The sequence below is a fragment of the Emys orbicularis genome, chromosome 11 (assembly GCF_028017835.1).
Source record: "Emys orbicularis isolate rEmyOrb1 chromosome 11, rEmyOrb1.hap1, whole genome shotgun sequence".
Taxonomy (NCBI): domain Eukaryota; kingdom Metazoa; phylum Chordata; order Testudines; family Emydidae; genus Emys; species Emys orbicularis.
The window spans coordinates 33,997,376-34,018,946 of NC_088693.1; the positions used below are offsets into that span (position 1 = coordinate 33,997,376).

General features: G+C 39.4%; 1 protein-coding gene across 1 annotated transcript in view; it reads right to left on the reverse strand.

Moving 5' to 3' along the window:
* The window catches only part of KCNH7 (potassium voltage-gated channel subfamily H member 7), a 338,032-nt gene that overhangs the window by 199,694 nt on the left and 116,767 nt on the right, over positions 1-21,571 (reverse strand). The window lies entirely within an intron of this gene.

A 21,571-nucleotide genomic window follows, 5' to 3' on the forward strand; every position in this document is an offset into this window, starting at 1 on the left:
CCTCTGCTAACTTGTAACAGATGACCTGCAAAGCTCCAGACAGCTTCCCAGTGGAAGATACTCATGGGCTCTGGGTATACTACAAGTGTAACTTGTTTTACCTGCAGACTGTATATACATTAGACGTAGAACAGAAGTGGTCAAACAGCATGCATGCAATGCCTTCTTTTAGGACTTTCAGACCAACACCAATGCCTGGTTCCCAGGAAGCAACACTGCTTCAAGAATTGACTCTAATGAGAAACCAAGGCAGAGTGCAAACTCTGCTGCTCCTTGCACCTCTCTTCCAAAGGTGTCTCTGCACAGAACTTGCATAATCCTAAACTAATAATTATGCAGCATATCTTCCCAAGTGTTACAACTTGCTCACATGCTAAGTAAAAGAAGTTGGAAGACTAAGTTTAACAGAGTCATCTGTGACGTCTGTTATAGGGTGTTACTGTAAGCTAAATAATACATTACAGACACACCCACAACCCTACATTAAAAGAACATTATTAAGGTTGCAAAGTCAGGCACTCAAAAGTTAGCAAATGCCAGAACTAAGGTTGCCTGTGCAACATGATTCCCTCCTCCCTTTTGTGCATATGCATTATGACACAGTCTTTAATTACATGATCACATACTACTTTTTCCACAAGACCCCTTCCTCATTCAGTGTACAGAATGGACAGTGCTCACTTAATGAGTAGCTATTCAATATTTTATCTTCCTCTTGTTCAGTATGTGGCCCCATGCTTTATTTATTGCACACTATTCAAACCCTATTCTGGAGGCAGAGTTATTAATTTTCTTATGGGCTTTTCTAGGGTGCTCATCATTGTAGTATCTGAGTGCTTCCAAAACATTGATACCCTGTGAGATGAAAGAGTATTATCTCCATATCAGAGCTGGGAACTGAGGCCCAAAAGCCCAGATCCACAAAAGTATTTAGGTTCCTAACTTCCATTGAAATCAATGTGGATTTGTGGATCTGAGCCAGAGAAATTAAGGTCAAAAGTATTCACTAATGTTGGGAGTCTTAATTGAGACACCTTGGACTGGATTTTCAGAGCATTTAGAATTAAATAGCACTTTCTATGTTCAAAACATGTTCACTGGCCAGCTAGACTCAAGTGTCACAGAGCATCTTTAATGGACCAGAGGATCTGGTCCTCTCATCTGAATTCATGGAAGATCTCTACTCTAATGGGGAAGTATGTATGAGTGTTCACACCACTTCCTGCTATAGGATAGGGTATGTTAGATCCGCTCAGTATTTTAGTTTATAAGAGTCTGCCCCAGTAGCAGTGGAATGCTGAATGGAGGAAGGGTGCATTTGGGTAGGGGTCTAGAGCTAATGAAACATTTTCCTTTAGCTCCAGTGGAAGAGCACTGTGTTTTTAGGGCAGAAGGTTGTGAGATGTTCTATTTGCCATGCTGCATGTACCAGTCCAAAGTGTCTGTGCGTGAGTGCTGCCATGGTTCAGTAAATCTTCACCTCTAACCCAACAGTGTGATCATAAAACTTGTTTCTCAAAGTCAAAGCAGTTTTACTGGTGGAAACTGCTTTTTGCTTCTGGCAAATTAAACAAAACTGAGCAGATGGAAATTGGAAATTTTGCCTTTTCACACCACCAAAAAATTTTTTTTGTTGGCCAATTTATCTTTAATCATGAAACTCTGTGTACAGCAATAGCGTGTATCTCCACTTAAGAGGGTCTCTTCTGCTGTTGATTCATAAACATAACTCCCACTGATTCTAATCAGAGTTATAAACATGAATGGAAAGGAAAATAGACCTATAAATATTTGCTAGGAGTTGGCTAATTAGGATCAGAAAAGTTCTAAGTGAATAATTCATTACTGTGGGGTGTTTTAATAGTTATGTGTTACCTTCTGACTTGTCAAAATGGACTTGGTAGTTGTATACCTTTTCTCTCTTGGTAATTGTACAGACACACACATGCTCTAGGAAGGGCAGACTGGACAGATAAAACAAGTTTTGAAAAAAATATTGTTCCCTTTTATTTTAAATACATTCATGTACCTTTCTGCTTCTGGATTTCACCCAGGACCAGAAATGGAAGTAACAGAGGTGTAATAGGTTTTTCTTACAATACTAATGACTCAGCTGAAATCAGTGAATACCTGGAACCTTGCAAAAAAATAATCATTTACGGTACAAAGAATTTTGGCTCTGGTTAGGGAAGCTTTGGAGAATGCATTTGAACATTTGAAAGATAAATGATTTTAATGATTAATAATTTACCCAGCTGACTTACCAAAATGATAAGTTTCATTCAGCTGAAAGACCTTTCTTAATGCTGCCCTGGTACCTTTATAGCTACATTTCCGGACTGAAGTAGAAAATTGGATCTCTTCCTTTAAACCTTATGTTTTTTTCTCAGCTTTTCTCACTGTGATATATATAGAGAGAGCTATAGATATAGATGATATAGATATTTGTGGAGCTTGACAAATTATTTGCTGTCAATAAACTATCTAATACATTTAGCCCTTTTTTCTCTCCACAAACTGATCTTGATTTTGTATAATGTGTTAATGTGTGGTTGTACTGACCAATAAGTTGGCCAAATAATTTCCAGCCTGTGATATAGTCATTAGTTCTGGTGAGGTGAGTGATCACTTAAGTCACATAGTGTTACTTTTACTCCCTGATCAGATGACAATAATTTTAACCCTGAAGAATAATGAATGATAAATAACTAATAATCACTAGTGACCAACAGATAACAAGTGCTGTTATTTGAAAACAAATACCACTATTAGTTTCATTTGAATATGACTATTCATATAAAGAACACCCATTTCCTAAAGAGTGGTTCTAACTAAACTCATTTGTGCAAATGCTCATGAATAGTGAATAGAAAGGGACACAGACATGGCTGTATGCTTCATCAGCTTCTCATTTGACCATTGTTTATGCTTTGATACTCTCCTTGCATAATAAACATAAAAATGCAACTTTATGATTTTCTTTCATAGATTAAAATAAATAGATGATCTATAAGCTATATTTAGTGTTTAAACTTAGCATGCTATTGGTGGTGTATAAATAATAGAATCTACCCATCATTATTTCACATTTAGAATAATTTATATAGTAATTGTGCCATGGAACATAAATGGAGCATAAAAGCAAACTGACAAGTCAAATGATACTTTCAGTTTTTAACTGAACAAATAAAATCGTATTTGTGTCTTAAATAAACAGCAGAAACAAAGTTATTTAAATTCTATTAATCTGGAAATAGAATGAAGAAATGTAATGTCTCAGTAGATTCTTATCTGAGACAGATGAGCTTTCTTACTATGCTGTTTCAATGTATTAATAAATATTGATTCTTCGGGTCACTATGGGGCATTAGCATTTCTACAGGAGGGTGCAGGGAAGGTAGTGGATTCAAGGACATTTCCATATCTGCATAGGCCAAAAAGGCAGCATTTAAAGAACATTGTATTATTACATAGCTATATATGAAACATGGGAAATTCCTAGAAATTTGCAAATCAGATCAGATAAACTAAGAATTGACCAAAAGTGAACTGAATCCACATTGAACCCTTTAAGAGGTTTGAAAGGTTTGGTTATATTTTTTTTTAAATTTATTTTTGATTTTTACCCATCCTTGTTTCCTGGTTCCATCCTACCTAGAAATGGGTGGAAACTTTCTCATGATATTTCTGGTCCAGTTGAAAGCAGGAAATATGGAACTGGAAATCTGATGAGAAAATGTGTTCCCACAATATTTTCAGATCACGAGTTTCAGACAATATCAATAAACATTGGGTAAGGACATTATGGGATTCAAGAGCCCTGTTATGGGGTTATACAGTTTCACTTTGGGATTTCACATGAGGTATTTTTCACTGAGTGATACTCAATCATTCCCATACCATGCCACCTTGTTACAACAGAAAGAAGGTTTGTTGCCTTATGTTTCACAAGGAATTCCCAATATAAATCCCATCTGGTCAGAAAGAATTGGTAAGCGGGGGGTGAGGAAGGGGAGGCTACGCCTGATTCAGACTTGCCCCTGACGGTCTTGTGCCCAGGCTGAGAACCTGTTAATTAAAGTTTTAGAAGTATAGCTGGTTGAAAATTTCCATATGAAAATTTTTCCTTAGGAAAATGTGATTTCATTGAGATATAAATTTGCAATCAATTTTTATTAATTCTTTGATTTTCCGGTTGCCTTAGTGATTTCCCAAAGTCACACAGTATGTCGGGAATAGAAGACAGGTTTCCAGACTCTCAGTCCCGTGCACAAGACCATACTGTCCATTCCAGGTCCATGCAGTTCCCACTGATCTCTACAGTACACTGACATTCTCTAGTTCTGTACTTATTTCTGGCCTCTCCGCTTTGAGAACCATAACTCTTACTTTGCACCAACCCACTCATGAAGACAGTTGATGCTTTTACTCTGAATCACAGTTTTTCGCTAATTCTTTTTGGATGATAACTACACATATGTCTGTATTGAGCTGTGTCTTCACTGCTGCACCACATTGACTCTCCTAACGAACTGATCTGAATTGAGAAGCTCTGGGAGTCACTGTCTCCTTGCTCAGAAGTTTTCTTCGTAATACTGTCATCTGTGTGACCCACTGGTAACCTTTTGCCTCTGCTTTTTATATTCATAAATATGAAAAGCCTGATTTTCTTTCAGTAAAGCACTTTCACTTCTGTTCTTTTCTTCCAGAAGTCAGACCTGCTCTTCTTGAATGCCTTTTACCTGTCAGTGTCATGTTGACAAACGTAGTCCTTAGCTGTCCCTTCAGACAGAAAAGCTGAAACAGTTTTGTTTCCCATTCATTTTTACCTACTCCTGCATTCTATGCCCAATTTAGTTCTCCTGCTGGCTTTTCCATGACCCCGGATTTCAGAATCCATTCCATGGTGAGCTGCTTCAAGACTCTATATATTTTCATTACATTACAAAGAGAAGTAAAGCAACTGCCACATGCTTTGCTCTGTCACATTCACTACTTCCACTTCACTGCTAGATATTATACAAACTGCACTGAAACAATCTAAGCCAACTAGGACAGGGTGGCTGATAAAGCTTAGGGTACATCTCATGGGAGTAGAACTTTCCTGTTGGAAAATCTTCAGAACAAGCATCCGCTAGAGATTAATCTGAGCCCAAATATTACTGCTGTTAAGTACAGGCTGCAGGGCCATCTCTGTGAGTGGCTCACCCAAACTCTACTTGGGGTCTGATGTGGAGGAAAGAGAGAAAAACTGTGTTCCTATAAGGGGATATGCACTAGTCAAAGTTACATTACAATAGCCACTGGATTCTACACGGCCAGTGCATGCCAAGCTTTTACTATGCTTTCACTGGAATTACTGAATAATTCCAATCCCTCTGGGCCAAGTAGAAGATTGGAGGATTTCACTCTCTGTGATATCTCTGCAATACCTGTTGCTTCCAGGGACACTTGGAAGTATTGAGCCACTTCCTCTAGTTCTTGCCCATGTTTCCTTCCAGACTGAGAGATTTAGGAGGCTTCATTTGCTTCATGTTTGCAATTATTTAGGGTCAGATCTTCAGATGATGTAAATTGTCATTGTTCCATTGATAGCCATGGAGCGGCACTGATTTACACCAACTGAGGAGCTGCCTCCTTGTTTTCTTCTGGTGCTATGAAATAGAGGTGTGACACACTGAAGTGCTGGTCAAGGACTGACATTCACTTCCCAGCCCCAGTCACCTGACACAAAGGAGGTTTTCCAAAGATTAGTTGCCCTCAGTCACATAACTAGGTTCAGTATCCACTAACTCCAGTGGTTACTGTTATAACTATATTTTTGTGCTTTATCTTCTGATAACTCCTTTTCCCCATGCCAAATTATCACCAACATTTGCATTGAAAATGCTGGCAAATAAATACTTATACTAAGTGCTTGATCTCTTGCATTTTACTGCGAGTTTGAGTCTATCGCTGGAAGTATTGGCTCCATTAGTTGTCACATCTAGTGATGGAACTTTCACCTGGATAATTCAATCTGCTTCAGAGTAGCAGCCGTGTTAGTCTGTATCCGCAAAAATAACAGGAGTACTTGTGGCACCTTAGAGACTAACAAATTTATTAGAGCATAAGCTTTCGTGGGCTACAACCCCAATCAATCTGCTTGTAGGACATTTGTTACAGCTGTTGCCAAGTGGCTGTCAGTTGCAAAGCCAATATGACGTTGATAGTTGCTGTCTTCACTATCACTATTTGAGACACTCAGTTTGCTCACTCTCCAGTTACCTTTCCTAATCCACATGAAATCAAACTTTGCGGAAGCTTCATGTTCCTTTTCTGTTGTCTTGATAGTAGTTGTGCCTTGCTTACTTGATGCACTGTACTGATATTTCAAGTGTCCAATATAAATGCTAAATCCTTTGGTGTCTGTTAGACTGTTTCATAGCTATGACATATCATAAATGATCATGGTAATCTAGATATCTAGGTTATCATGGTATTCTACACATCACCCAGCGGGAGAGTTTCTATATGGATAGGCTAGTAGCATGTCAGTGTGATCTAACATATTCTCTTCCATCACTACTTTCCAAATCAGGTCCAAAAATCTTATTAGAATTGATAATGAATTTCATAGTTACTTACTGATGATAAAATTACATCACTTTCCCCCAAAATTATTTCAAGCAGATAAGTCTATAAGTACATACACCATATAGAGAATTGATGACTCTATATGCGATAGATACAGTTCTGCTAAGTATCACCAAAGTGGTTCCTAGATGCTACAGATGGTGTAGCAACTCCCAAATACTATGACTAAAATCCTGCTTGTGCACATACATAATAGCTCAAATGTCTTAATCTGGGCACTAAATTTGTGTCTACAATCAATTGCAGACACTAGATTAAAGGCTGCTAAAGGAGATGCTTTTAAAACATTATAACATAATTTAAAAAGAAATGCCCCACGAGTCTGGGATCCTACCATTTCAGCATAGTGATCATACAAATAATTTTTTATCCCTTTAAACAAAACCTGAAGAGGAAATTACAGTACAAGTCATATCATAAGCTCCTACTGCACCTTGGCCTAGCTCCAACCTAAACATTGCCTTGGGTATTCAAGTCATAAACCAAACTGAATGATAACTAATGCACTCTGAATTTTGTGCAGCTTTCAAGCTTGCTTCCACTTTTTAACCTGGCCCCTCAATGAGAGGCTATACAACCATTGTGTTGTCTAGTCAGGCTTTTAGAATGGTCAAAATGCAACCTCAAGGCAAGGGGGTGTTATCTGGTAGGGAAAAAGGATAGTGGCTCCTTTAAGGGTTTGCCCTCCCTCAGAGACTGGGAAGTGGGGGGGGTGATAGGCAGGGGGGAAACAATCATCTGAGTTGGCGGCCAGGCTAATGGGGCTCAGGTAAGCCACTGGCCCCTTGCACCTGGGGAGGGTATATAAACAGTGTCCCTCCAGACTTGCATCTTGTCTTTCTTCCTGTGAGTCTGGGGTAATCAAATACTGACACAAAATGGGTTTTAAGGATTTTCTTATCCATTAAAGCCTACAAAATCCACTTATAGCAATGTAAGCTGTGAACATTACCTAGGTGGAGATCCTGGCTCCGCTGAACTCAATGACAAAATTTGCATTGACTTCAATGGGGCCAGGATTTCACTCCAAATTTTGGACTGGAGCACAAATTCATCTCTGCTTAAACTCCATTTGAGCCAATCAGTTACAGAAACAAAGACCTCCCTGGACCTTAAAAGGATGTTGCAGCATCTGAACAGACTTTTGCTGACAGAGGAAACCAGTCTAATTATGGCAGGTGTGAGAAATTGCTAAGCGTGAATTTTTTTTTTTTTTACTTTGTGTTTTATTCCCTAAAATTCCCTAAATGGCAGCAAAATCAAACTGTTCTGGCAGATGAACCATCCAACTACACATGTCCACCTATTATAGAGTACGTGCTGATCTTTTAGCCCTAAGTATCTGCAAAATTCTTCTTACAAACATAAGCCATTTTTATTTTGGATCAGTTTCTGCCCCACAGTTACACTGGGTGGTAGTTTACATCTCAAGTACTATTTAAATCAGTGGAAGTACTCACAGAGTAAGTTAGTAAATCTGATCCTTTCTTACAAGATAGTGAAACAAATCTTTGGAACCAGAACAAAACCAGGCTCTTTTCTCTAAAACAAAACTGACAACATGTATTAACAGTTGGTGGGGGGGAGGGAAGAGAGACAGAAATCACCAGTGGAGTGAGAAATAATATGTTCACTTTTCAACCTAGAACAACCTTTCCCCACAAACACACATTTCACCAAAGGCTTTGCAAGGGGAAATCACAATCAAGTCTTTACTTTGGCATTATTGAAAATACCACAATTGTACAGTCCCTCTGATGAGTCACTGTATAGTACCTTTCAACACAGAAGACAAATACACTCATGCTGTTTATAAAATCAGCAGTTGACTAGACATTTCACATACTATTAATAGCATATCAAATGTACTTTTCATATTTGATCTGTCACTTCAATTAATGTGGTGGGCCACCTGTTTCTGCCCCATCATATGATGCTAAAATGATTGAAAACCGTACTGCTGCCCCAGTAACAGTTATTTTTTGCTTGATCCAAGAAAATTAAAAATGACTTTGCTTCATGTCTATGTATTTTTTAGATAAAAAGAGTTGTGAAGATGCTCAGTTGTACACTGCAATGTTATGTTGTGAGACCTGTAGCTTATAGGAGTTGGACCTGAGAATCCTTTCTTCACTTTTTAAAAGTGTTATCAACCTATATTATAACAACTGCCTGAAGGAACTACACAAATGATGTACTAGAAGGTGGGGCTGCAGGTTCGATGGTCTTGGCCATGGCTAGGTGGTAAGACCTGAAACCGTGTTTCCTTAAAGGGCAGCTAGTACTCATGGCTTGTCCACAGGTGTGCTCCTAAAGCTCAGTTCTGCAATTGTCTCATTGTTTCTACACTGTTGACCTCTAGAACCTGTCTGCTATCAGACCAATATCAGGGCACCGACTCCGTTAGTGAGCTTCAGTGCTTCAGATAATACTTTTTCATGTGGAGTGTTGGTATAAGGTTTCCAAATTCTGACTGATGGTAACAAGCACAGGCCTCAGTAGCTGCGAATTGCCTGTGTGTTTATAAGACACTTGCAGGCTTTATAGATAAAGCAGTGGGAACTATTAGCAAAGCATCCAACCGTATTAGAATCAGTTTTCTGAAAGTACATGATATGACCACCATCTAGGGCCCCAATCCTGGAAACACCTTCACATAAGTAGTCCCATTGAAGTCAATAAGGAAATTTACCTATGTGGTTAAAATGTTGCAGGATTTGGGGCCTAAAATTAGACTCTAAATGCTATTAGGGAACCTAAACCAGCAAAACAAATGTGTCTATGAACTTCTGAGCCAGTTCATCCTTAAAAAGTTTTGAGGCTGATGGATTAATTGACTTGCTGTGGGACACCCAAAATAGAAACACAGCCCATTTGATAAAAGTCATAAAGTCAACCCAAGGGTGGAGAACACTAAATACTGTAACCCTAGATCTGAAAGAAGGCAAAGCACACAGAGTCCCTTACAGAGAGAAGTGGGAATATGGGAAGGGGGAAGGAAGCTCATTTGAATGACTTTCCTGCCCTACATGGTCAGTTGGTTGTCCCAGAGTTCTGACAGGAGATAGAACACCTGCATTTACAGGTCCCCTGATTTGACCCAGCAATTTTTCAGATGTGCTGATTTAAAGTACATTTTTTAAAATTGCTACTATTTTAATTAAACCCTGGCCTCATCTAATCAGATATAGTGCTAATTCTCTTCTCACAGGTTTTACACAACAGTACCCCCGAGTTATCTCTGTTTTATGAAGGTGCAAGTAAGACGCGAATCAGATCCAGTAAATGTGCCACTTCCAAAAATGTGTTGCATTTAAAACAATAATGTATGGAACATTTTTACAATCCCATGATATTATTCTGTTGTATGCACTCAGGGGCATATTTTCCTCAGGGTATGTATACACACATACATTCAACTCCCTTTTAAGGGGAGTTGCATCTGTGCATCAAGCTAGAGAAGACTATGACACGTAATGTCTTATTTGATGCCTGTCTCAACTTGAAGAGGCACAGTCCCTACAGACGATTTTTCAGGTGATTTGATATATGGCAATAAGTGGCATGACAGCATCTTCTTCAACCCCACTTTTTGTGAGTCAATGCCATTCCACACACCATCTTCCCACCCTAGAGGCTGCCCAAAGATCTGTGCAAGTGGAGAAGGTGGAGACTACGAAGGCTAAGAGAAAATTGGGCAGGCCAGGAACAGGGCCAACAGGATGCATATTTAGGGAGTATTTCGACCCTCTCCTCTTTCCCTAGGCCCTGCAGAATTTACAAATAAAAGACAATGCAGCTTGCAGGAATCCCCTTCTAATGAGGGCTTCCAAAGCAGCTGCTGTTGGCAGAAAGTATTGCTGCTGGGAAGGTACAGGGCCTCAATGCATATGGCCTTGGCATTTTTCTGATCCCCTATGATTTGCAGGGTTTGTGAGCATGCCCTGCAGCCCCTTGGAAGGGATAGGAGATTCCCCTCCCCCCCCCCCCCCCGATGGATAATTTGGGAGAATCTTTGTGAGGAGAACCTCATGCAAATTTTCTTCTCGTGAGCCCTCTTTTATCACAGGAGGAACCCTTCAGCCCTTTCTGTTCAAGTAGAGAATTCAAGGAAGCTGCCAAGTCAGGTATTAGCAGACAAATAAAGGACTGTAAATATAAGGTAGAGTTCATGTTTCTGGATGATGGAAATTTCATTAGAGTCTATTTCCACTATCAATTATTAAATAAATTCACCTGAGTCTTTTCCTCTCCTGCCCTATTGAAGAGGAATATATTCGCTGCGGAAGTGTATTCTAACCTTCGTTATGCATGAGCAGATTTGGAACTAAGAAGCATTATATTCCTCTAGTGCTTTGAGGATTTCCTGGAGTACATCACTAAAGTACTGTGTGTCATATGCTGGATTGTGCTTTTGAGGAATAAAGTAATATCAAAACAGCAGAGTTGAGTGTGTATATTACACGTCTAAAGAATAGTTCCAAAGAGGGAGGCCTATTTCTGCAGCCCTTACTCAGGCAAAACAAGAGTTGACATCACTGGGAAATTTGCCTGAATAAGGATTGCAGAATTGGACCCTGACATTTAATAATTTATTAACCTTTGAAGATGCATATTTCTGTAATTATTCTCCATATCAAATGTGAATGCCCTCATTAGAACCAACGTCTCAAATCCTTGCTTTTACTTTATGGGCCTCACACTGCCTTCAGTTACTTGTATGCAGCTCCCATTGACTTCAGAATTGGGCCCAATTGGTTTACATGATCACCAAATTCTTGGACATAAAACAGATGAAGTATCAATAATTCCGCCTTCCAGTCCAGTACACACATCTAGCATTTTACTTGGAACAAGGGGAATATCACTCTCCTGAGAGAGGGTTTATGTTGTACCATTTTCTGTCACTCATCCCCTTCACCTCTCTCAGCGGAGAGGATGACACATCTAGGGGAATGCTAGCTCTTCAGCTTTGCCCCTCTCTTTTTTTGGATTCCACAGACCTTTGTGTGTCTGGAGACCTATGCATGGGAGTCAGGCAGAGCTGGGGCCGATGAGTGCACCCTGTACACTCTGTGGAACCCTCTTCAGAGTGTAGCTTCATTGGCTGTAAAACTAAGCGCAGCAGTCAATGGGAGAGTGGATGGGTACGTTGACTGATTATGCAGGACACCTGAGGAAGTCCAGAAGCACAGGGTATTAGTATGAACAGCCGTGACCTCAGGCAGCTTCCTGAGATCATCTGCTTGCGTGGGAGCTAAACCCCATCTCTTTCCACGGAAGAAATCTCCCTGAGTTTCCAGTTTTCTGTGCAGATTTGTCCCTTGTAGGGGATGATCCGGTTCATACATCTTTTCCAGGAACAGAAACTTACCTGCTTTCCCTGCACACCTAAAATGTTGATGGAAGATCTGAGTGCAGAAGCAATGCAGGGCTGGGCTCAGAGTGAGCTGAGATGAGTTTGCCTTTTTTCAAATAAAATATTTCCCTTTGAAACTTTAACAAAAGATGCTTCCAGAATTCATGTTACGGAGTGTGCTATATTATGATACAACCTGAAGTGGAACCACAAATGACACATCATGATAAACAATAACAAAATGAGCTTTAAATTTCCCCATAACATATCTTCATAGTACATTAAATAAATGTGTCTTCTTTCTAAACTATTCATTATTCCTTTATCGCTTCTATAAAATGCTTTTATTGACTTTTAGGCAAAGAAGCATAACATATTGCAGTGAGATGAAGAATAAGATAGCAACTGCAACTGCAAAGTTAAACACATATCAAATCCCTATATGTCACATACAGAACGAGGTAACTAACATAACAAAGATTCTGGCCTTAAAAGAAGACATGCATTTTTTTCAGTACAGAATCAAACGTAAAGCTAAATGTGAAACCTTATATGCTATCGTATTAAGAGGAGGATGGACAGTAGGACCATCCCCAGGTGGTGAAGAACACTGCAAACACCGGAGTAAATATCCAGTGGAGTTATGTCAGGGATGAGTGTGGCTCATGCCTCATAGTGCTTTTAGAGCATTTTACAAAAAAAAGTTCCTAGAAAGATTTTTCGCAAGTAGCCCAGAAAAAAGGACTTGATTTTTCTTACAGTAATTGTAAGAAAGCATTAGCATAGTATTTCAAAAATACTTAGGACAGTTCCTCAGTTGGGACATATCAGCATAGCTCCAAGGAAGTAATGGAGTTCCTTGGATTTGTACCAGCTGAAGATTTGGCCCTACAGGTGGAAGAAATCTTCTTTCAATCCTCTTAATGCAGCCTACAAATTTTATGTATCAATAAATTAATGGCCTCTGCCAATACATACCTTTTGGATTTTTGAAAAAGACAATAAAAGAGGTCCCAACCAATATTCTGGGTGTCTTTGGCAGACTTTAAAAAATACCCTAAATAAACAATCAGACTTGTCAATTCTGCTGGATAAAATCAAATAACCCAGAGACTATATATTAGAAATCAGTTGACCCCCTCCCACAAATACATACACTTCCATGTATCAGAACCAGCTGATTTCAGGGAATAGTGAGGGAGCTTTGTCTCAATGCAGCCTGCACCTCTTATGTTTCAATCTGATGCCCTAAAAGCTGCTGCAATCACTTCAATTCCCCTGCTGCTAGTGGTACTGTACACTTTCAAGCTCTGGGTCAATAAGAACACTCTGAATCGCTACATGGTAGCCAGAGAAAATCAATTCAGTCCCAAAAGACAAAAGTATTGTTGCTGAAGGTCACTAAACATTACAGTAGCTGTTGCTATTTGGGAATGGAGTCTTGAGAGGGGATCTACGTAAATAGACACGAATGATGACGAATGGTCCTTTCCCTACCATAGTGTATGCATGCCCATGGCAAGATGAAGCTTTTATTGATGGGGTTTTTTTTTGGTGTGTGTGTGTGGGGGGGTTGGTTTCTTTTCTCATTTTTAGAATAACAGTTGGATTGTATTTTCAGCATGTGTGTATATGGGAAGCCACAAGCGCTGGCTAGACTGATTAGTGCTAGGCAAGGCGTGGGTGGGGTCATCGCTTTGTCTATGCATTTAGCGTCATCTTGCAGGGCTCTTTGTATCCTTGTTCAAACTCTTACGTCTAAATTCTGGTATAAATTCTAGTATAAAGCCTGTCCCGTGCGCTGGAAGGTCTGCTCGGATCTCTGGAGGAAGTAATTATCTTTCTCAATCACTCCTCAGCTGCTCTTTCCCCCAAAAGGCATCCTGTGATGTGTCTGCAGGCTCACAAGGCCCTAAGCACAGAAATATCTGTGGTTTTTGACAAAGGAAAAATATGGGGAGATGACAGGATTAGGGGAGCCCTGTGCAAAGTGTGTAGATGCCCTGTATGATGCAGAATCTATATCGACTCCCTGTGCCCCAGCACAGAGGGTTCTGGGGAAGGTGAGGATGGTGGATTTGCAGCTACACAGTTCCACTGGCCACATCTAAGGCCTTTTCCACTAGCAGAGTCATAGGCACGAATTGCATCTTAGCTTTGTCCTCACAGGCATCACTAACTAAATATTTATATCGGATTGTCTAGACTGATAGGTAAAACAGAATAATATTTTAAACCTCTATTCTCCTTTGCCTCTCTGAAGGATTACAACATATTCTCTAGACAATTGAGAACTGTAATGTGAAATAAATTAGTAGCACATTGAAGTTTATTGACTCACACGGGCAACATGAGGAACCTACCACTACTGCTGCCACACAGTGGAGACCTCCATTAGCTCAGGTGGCAGAATCCTATGTTTTTCAAGCTGAAGCCCCCAGGCTCTATTCTTGGTTCTCCAGTGTGTCTATAGAATGTATTTAGTAATTGCATCATTTACAGTACATGGATTCCTTCCACGACCACAATGTTCAAATTCCTCAACAACAGCCATAGCACCAACATTTTCAGTTGCTTCTCATTACCGGAGAACAATTACAGCTGAATGGGAATGAAAGTCACCAAAGTTTGTCCTCAACCCACCTTCTCTTTCTCAGATGGACTATTCTATACAGTAGCGCTGGAACAATTTTTATAGTGGGGTGCTGAAGGTGGATTTGATGTTTGTTATTATTACTTCAAACCAGGGGTGCAGCAGCACCCCCAGTTCCCCTAGTTCCAGCACCTATGATTCTATGTCTCAGACCTCACATGACACCTAATCCAGTGACCACTGAAGTGAATGGGAATCCTTCCATTGACTCCAGTAGGCACTGAACCAGTCTCATTGATTCTGATCTTCCTTCTGTTCCAGCACCCATTTTATTCCTTCTTAGTACCCATCCCGTCCAGTAAGCAAATCACTTATATTTGAACTAATTTACTCCTTTTTAACTGCCCTTCCTTTGCCCTCTTTCACTTTGTGGGTTTTTATTTTCCATCACTAGGCAAAATACAGCCTTTTGTTCATATGTGGCCTACAGAGTTTTACAGTACAGCACCTGGCGAGACTCAGACTGAATACTGAATACTGAAGTGAAGCACACTGAAACTGCCATTCTCAGAGGACAATGCGACACAGTGATTGGTGAGGAGGGTCACTCAGAAGAAGAGGGGGCATTGCCTGTTGGAATCTGTAACACCTGTGGGAATCAGTTCTGTATTCAAGATAAATCAGATGCAGTTTGCTCCAGTGTATGCAAATTTTAGACACAGCAGCTGGGAACCTGGCAAGTGGCCAATTTGGTGCTCAGTTGGAAAAAGTCTGAGTGACCTTGCCATATATATTACTCTTTCCATGTCACCCCATAGATTTCTGTAACCAGTCCTTTCACTCAGCTCCCGTCTTCCTTCTTTGTCTGCCAAACAAAGAAAAACCGGGAAAAGAGCTTATTCCTTCATTCTTCCTTAAAAACAGGAGCTTTCAAAAGAACGAACAAAGGGATTTGCATTATTTCTGTCGCATTTGTAAGACAAATTTCTTCTAACACTCTCTCTCCTCGCAAGGCTGTGTTTTGACAGTGAAGATTGCTGATTAGCTGGGTAGGATTTATTGTTTCTAAATGATTAATTAAGCTTGATTTGGACTTTCATTTTATTCTCCTATCATCTCTCTCCCATCCCCCCAGTGTAAGGCACAACTTTAATTTCTATTCAATGAAAAACCATTTTGATTGGCAAGAGTGATTCCTTTGCCCTTTCGGGAAATCAGAATAAATTCAGATTTCAAGAGTCACACTTGGAGTAGTTCATCATTTGCACAGCTTGAAAAATCTTGAAGACAACTAAATGACCAATTGCAAAGAGACAATTGAAGCAGCAAATCAAAGAGCTTCTTCACACGTATCTGACAGAGAACCCACTGAACAAAACAAATTGCAGTATGGCATCAGAACAGTTAGCAGTGCCAAGAAAAATCAGAATGGAACACAGCAATGAGAAAATCATGTCAAATAAGTACATAAGGAAATGAAGAAGTAAACAGAACATAAGCACATAACTGTGCTACAGTAAACCTCTGCAGCTATTTGGAATTTTCCTATGATTATTCAAACGTATACAGGTATAGCAGAATAAAGCAAATCAAGTCACATAGCATCAAATCAAAAAATCAGCACACCCCACAGTTACCACTCAATGGTATCTGAGATACTCTAGTGTTTCCTGAGATTTAGAACAGACAATTATTGCTGTATCTCAGATACTACTGGCAGTAACTGTGGTCACGGTGGTGTGTGTTGACTGCTTAATGGTAGCCAAAATTTAAAAATTTTAGACCAAAATTGCAGTATCTTAGGTTCTCCACATCCAGTGCCAATGCAGGGCATAGCTGTCCCACTGCAGAGAGTTACTTAAGGCATCACTTAGAGCCTTAGAACTTGACCTAGCCTTCTTGGAACTTGCCACTCTGAAGGCTATATTCCATTGAATAACACTGAGTTCCTGTGAAAAAAGATACTTGTTTCCAGTAGGAAAGATGGGATTTCTCCACTCCAGGCCTGTATTAGTAGTAATACAGTATAGTATTTATAGTAGTAAATTATAATAAATATATTTATGTTTAAAGTGCAACAACCATTGTTTCAATTCTGCTGTTTGATCTGGTTTATCCATTGTTTAAATCTAACCCCCCCCCCACACCTATTGCATGTAACATGACTAAGCTACAGATACAAATGGAAGTCTCGAGCTCAGTCATGAAGTTGGAAGGATATTGCAAATCTAAAGAGCTACATGTTTAAAGATATTTGAAAGAAACTAACAGCAGGATTAAAAAGTTTCATTTGCATACAGCCTAACAATGCTTTATTGTCAGTCCTGTTCATCTCATTCAGATTTTTCAGTGATGTTTAATGCACACTTTCCCCCTTCTAAAAATGTATTTATAAAGCGATGAATGCTTTCATTATTTTTGAATACAAGAATATTCCAAGATCAAAGCTAAACTAAGATTATAAAATAAATGTATTTCATGTGTCCATTAGTACAGATAGGGCTGAATTTTATAGCTATTTCAGAGTGAGGTTTAAAAAATAGGTTTAAAATTTCCACTGCATAGTTTAGATTCATTGGCTCTTTGATAGCCAGAGTTACTAAGTAGTAAGCTAAGGCTTCAATATGTTTTTCACTGGCTTTTTACTTTGGCATGAGTTGTCACTTTATTGTTCCATGTCACTTTGTATACACTCTGCTGTAAGCTGTTAACATATTCAAAACTGAATTGTGAACTAACACAATATATATATATCTGTTACATACACCTCATAAATCTCCCTTTACTCACAGTATTGATCAGTTATAATGTTCAGTAAATGAGATACCTTTCCCAAGTCTGGTGAGAACAACCAGGTCCTTCACCATACAGGCAGAAGACACATTAAATTAAATTGCACATTAACCTGACTGCAGGATGTGATAATCACAAAAGGTTATGTCACCTTCTATGCAGGAAAAGCATTCGAAGGAGTTAGGAAACTATCAGCTCATGAATTTCTTTCTGATTATTCCATCAAGGGAGTGAAGTTTCCCCCATTCACACAACAGAAAAGGAAGGGAGTGAGACTCATCAAGCCCATGGATGTTCTGAGGTTTATGGAGAAAACCTGAAAGTCTTAGGATACGTCATGAGAGAACAGGCAATGGCATTTGGCAAGGATGTCTAATTCCTCCACACTAATCTGAATATCCCTGTGCTGGTAATTTGGCCTACAAATTAACCCTCATTGTAAGCTCAGCTGTGAAAAGTGAGTGAAAGTTCATAAAATGTCAATGACCTAAAACAACAAATGTTGATGGGAAATGGTATGAAAGGGAGGCAAAAAAGACTAAATTAGTCCAAATAAAAAGGCCTAGTGATATCACTGAGGACTGTATTGAAACTATGCCTGGTAAACAATAGAAGTTTGGGACTGGAAATCAATGGCCCAAAATTGGTTTGTTAAAAATTAGACCTAATTAGTGAGCAAAGTAATGAAGTGATTCTGCCCATCACTTCCTTTGGGGATCCTGATTAGAAAAAGACCTTGGGAGAAAAATGAGGGAATGCTGGCTGACTGAAAGACAGGAGACCAGAAAAGATCAAGCTTCACCATCAGGGCTTCCACCCCCATTGTGTCCTGGGACCTCAGGATCTACCGTGACACGGCTAGACCTTCATTGTCATAATCCCAAAAGATGTCCTAACCAGCCTGGCCCAGAAAGATTTACCCAGATGACATCACCACCTCCACCGGTTCTGGCTAAATCCTAAATACTATCTGAAATGTGAGACTTTGTCTCTTTCTCTCTCCCTCTGCCTCCCCATGTATGCTTTTCCTTCCCCAACTTATTTCTTCTCTTTCCTATCCCTCTCCTTTTTGCCTTCTGTCTAATAAAAATCTGGCTTAGCCAGTCAAGACTGTATATTTTACAATGCTGCTGTAAGCCTGTGATCAAAGAGGCAGAAAAAAGCAATGCCCTAAACAGCCCTCTGCTGGTACAAGTTCAACAGGTCTTGAAGTGGCTAATAAGACTGAGTGCCTCACTCTTCCAGCAAGGAGGTTGCATATTGGAGTCAACATAGGAGACAGAAAGTGCATTTTCTATCTTTGCTGTTATTTTCTCTCTCCTTTTGTGTGTGTTTGTCTTTTAGGACATAGGATTGAACTTTAACAACAGTAACAAGGACAGCTCCAGCCCATCTCAACTAACTTCCTCCCTTTTTACCCCAAAATGATAGTTCTTACTACCTTTAATGCCACTTAAAAGACTGTCAAATGGGAGGCATTTCCTTCTAAAATCCTCTCCAGCTAAAGGGCAAAGGAACAAGGGATGTTGTTAAGATGAAAACCTTACTTAATATTGTACATTTCAAATGCTTTAACTTTTTTTCTTTCTTTTCTGTATCTGTAATAAGAGGTTAAAAAATTGCAGCGATGTGATTGCCCTGGTACTAAGCAGGCTAAAATCTCTGTAAACCAAACCCCAAATCTTGTCTAAAACCATTTCATCTTGCTCAGAGACTGGGTCATGTCAACACCTTTGACTCTTTGGGACCATATATTCCATCAAAATTACTACCACACCCCCTCTGCCCCCTCATAGCTTATCTCTCCATACAGCTGAGCTGCTCTCTGGTAGCAGCTGCCCTCAGAACCCTCCCAGAAGTGGAATAGGCTCAGTGTGGGGAATGAGATTATATGGGAGATAATGCAATCCCAGCAGGTCTGAGGCAGGAATTATACCACATAGGGCAGCCATGACCTGCCAGACCTTGACTTTTCCTGATCCACTGAATCATAGTCCCACAGTTTCAGAGTACAGAGGCTTCAGTAAAATGAAAGAGAAAGGGAGAACATATTGTGGGGAATGGTTTGTTTTCTTTGGAGCTCTATCTCTAATTAAGATTTAATCAATTTTGGGCATTTTAATTTGAGAAAAAATATTGCTTTTTAGCTTACATGTCATTTTCTGCCTGGGTGATATGAGACGAGGGTTTTTTTAACCACATTAAAAAACACTTTATAAAGGAAACATCAGCCGAACCATACCTGCAGAGTTACAAATCAAACACAATAATCGTCAAATTGTCACCACTTAAGGCCATCTCATGCCCTTGATCCGCATCCCTCATAATCAAATGGAGCTGCCTATGTGGTTCGAGGGCATGGTATGGTTGTGAAAAACTAAAATAGTTACACATTTATTCCTAGCTGATTTATGGGCAATTCAAGAATTAATTGTGCCTTAATGGAGCTAATGGCTATATTATTAGAATTTTGAAAAATAACTCCTCAGGTGGTTTGGCTCCACTCCCACCTGGGGCCCAGCACCAAGAACAGCAGTTACTATACTTAAGTCAACCTATCTTTAGTATCATAAGACCAATGCTCCTCTCTCCATTTACTGGCAGAGGAAAAAACGACTGGGTGGGGCTGGCTGGAAGAGGATCATGTGTGATGTAACTAGGGTGTGGCCAGCCACACCATCAAAGCAGCTTCTCTACATGGCATGATTTCCAGAGGCTGGGCTGAAAGCCTGCCTGGATGTTAAAGCTAGACATGGGAACATGAACTCCCACTGCAATGTTAGGAGTACCAATGTGGAGAAAGGAATATCAACACTGAAAGGGAGCAAGTTTTGGTATTTGACATGTAGAAAGAAAGGTGCCTAGGGGGACAAATACATGCTTGGCCAGTCTACCCCAGTTTAACCATAACTACAGATCAGCTCAAGTTGCAAAATTCATGTATAGAGCTTCATTCTGAACACCTTCAAACTTCAGGGCTGTTCACATCCCAGGTTCTAGTTTGAGCCATTATATTGATAAGAGCCATTTTCAAATGTTTGGATTTTGAATTTACAGGAATTATCCCAGTTTTTAGTCCAACCCATCCATACAATACATGTGTAGTGCAATACAGGATTCTTATAAACACATTGGAATTCTAGTCTCTAGTTTATTATCCAAATAAATGACATTTAAAAATGTATTTTATTAAGCTTGGCTAAAACAGCAGCTTGCCTATGCAAAATACTTGCAATGGAGAGCAACTGTGTGGCATTTCTTTCACTTTTTGGATTTCATCCTTGAACAAAAGGGAAGGAAAGTACTTCTACGTTTTCATAAATGTGCAATTTTATCCAATCATCTATGTTTTACTGTCATGGTCATTCAAACATCTTGTGCTTTTTGTGAAAAAGACTACCCAGAAATCAACATACATCTTTGTATCTAGTATCAGGGGGTAGCCGTGTTAGTCTGTATCCAGAAAAACAACAAGGAGTCCAGAGGCACCTTAAAGACTAACAGATTTATTTGGGCATAAGCTTTCATGGGTAAAAAACCTCACTTCTTCAGATGCATGGAGTCTTTGTATCTTTGTATCTGATAGTCTTCAATATGGAATAATAATGTTTATTGACTTCAGTCTATACTATTGTTCTATATGAAGCCTAACCTGGGCTGCGTTTCAGGCTTTGCCATGTATAACTCCTGGTGAGTCAGGAGCATGTCATTGAAACCTCTCTGCAAAGGTAATGGGGCTTGTATCTGCTTATATCAAAGCTAAATTTGATCCTGTGTTTCAGTTTTCCCATCAATACAATGGGGATTAGAATACACACATACTTAGTTGAATAATATCTGTAAAGCTCTTTGAAATCCTTTAATGAAAGGCACTGTAAAAGGATATGGTGTTTTTATTATTGACATCAGAAAGATTTTTCTCTCCTCATGTTTTTATTTTTTTTATTTTTTAAGGCCAACAAAGTGCTTTCTTTTTAAGCTGTTATGATCAATTATTTATGAAAGTTTACATTAATTTTGTATCCTATCCAGTTATTTTTAAACACTGAAAGGAAATAAAACATTTAAAGGAAAATTGTTTACAACAATCATGAGAACTGTGCTTCCTGTGCAGTGAGTGCACCCAGCTTGCTTTGTGGAGAAGAGGGGAGTGTATATTATCGATTAGGGCTCAGTTAGACGAGTACTAA